This window comes from Ailuropoda melanoleuca, chromosome 16 (genome assembly GCF_002007445.2).
Source record: "Ailuropoda melanoleuca isolate Jingjing chromosome 16, ASM200744v2, whole genome shotgun sequence".
Lineage (NCBI taxonomy): Eukaryota > Metazoa > Chordata > Mammalia > Carnivora > Ursidae > Ailuropoda > Ailuropoda melanoleuca.
Window position 1 is genome coordinate 82,481,939 of NC_048233.1, and position 888 is coordinate 82,482,826.

Genomic DNA, 888 nt, shown 5'->3' on the forward strand with positions numbered 1-888 from the left:
NTTCCCTCTCTCGCTGGCTGTCTCTATCTCTGTCAAATAAATAAATAAAATCTTAAAAAAAAAAAAATGTTTGCTTTNGCTTTTCCAACATTAATTCAATGTGCCATGAATTTTACTGGATTATAAAAAACCAATAGTTGGAGGATCAATTCGCACTTGTGCATGGAAAACACACAAACTTATTTTTATCTTTTCTTTTTTAAAAATGTTTGCTTCTGTTTTGATTGGTTCATTGATTGGTTTGTTTCTGTTTTGTTTTTCCAGCAAAGAAGTCTCAAGAAAAGTAAATGAAATAAATTCCTCCGTAAGAGTGACAAAAATTTAAGGTGTTTTCATGAGCTGACTGGTGAGGAGAAGAAAACTATGAAAGAAAAATAAAACACAGGATTTTCCTTTTATATCTACAAACTAGCAAGAAAATATACTGGAAAATGAATCTCAATTACAATTATTGCATTAATTTGCAGTTAAAGAAGTAATTTGTGGGAACATGTAATTCTATGAACAATCTAATATTTTTGGAAAGTAGTTGAAAATTTCAAATTTATTGGTAAATTATTAATACACAAGATGATTCAGAAACAAAGGAAAACCATGGAATGAAGGTGTAGCTGGCTGAGAGAGAGAAAAGGGGTTACATGGGTGATGGGTATTAAGGAGGGCACTTGTGATGAGCACTGGGTGTTGTATGTAAGTGTTGGATCACTGTATTGTTCACTTGAAACTAATATCACACTTTATGTTAACTAATTGGAATTTAAATAAAAACATGGGGGAGAAAAAGAAAAGGCAGCAGAAAATTTATTTGAAAAAATAATAGCTAAAAACTTCTCAAATCTGAAACAGATATCCAGATCCAGGAGGCACAGAAATTCCTACCCCACCTCC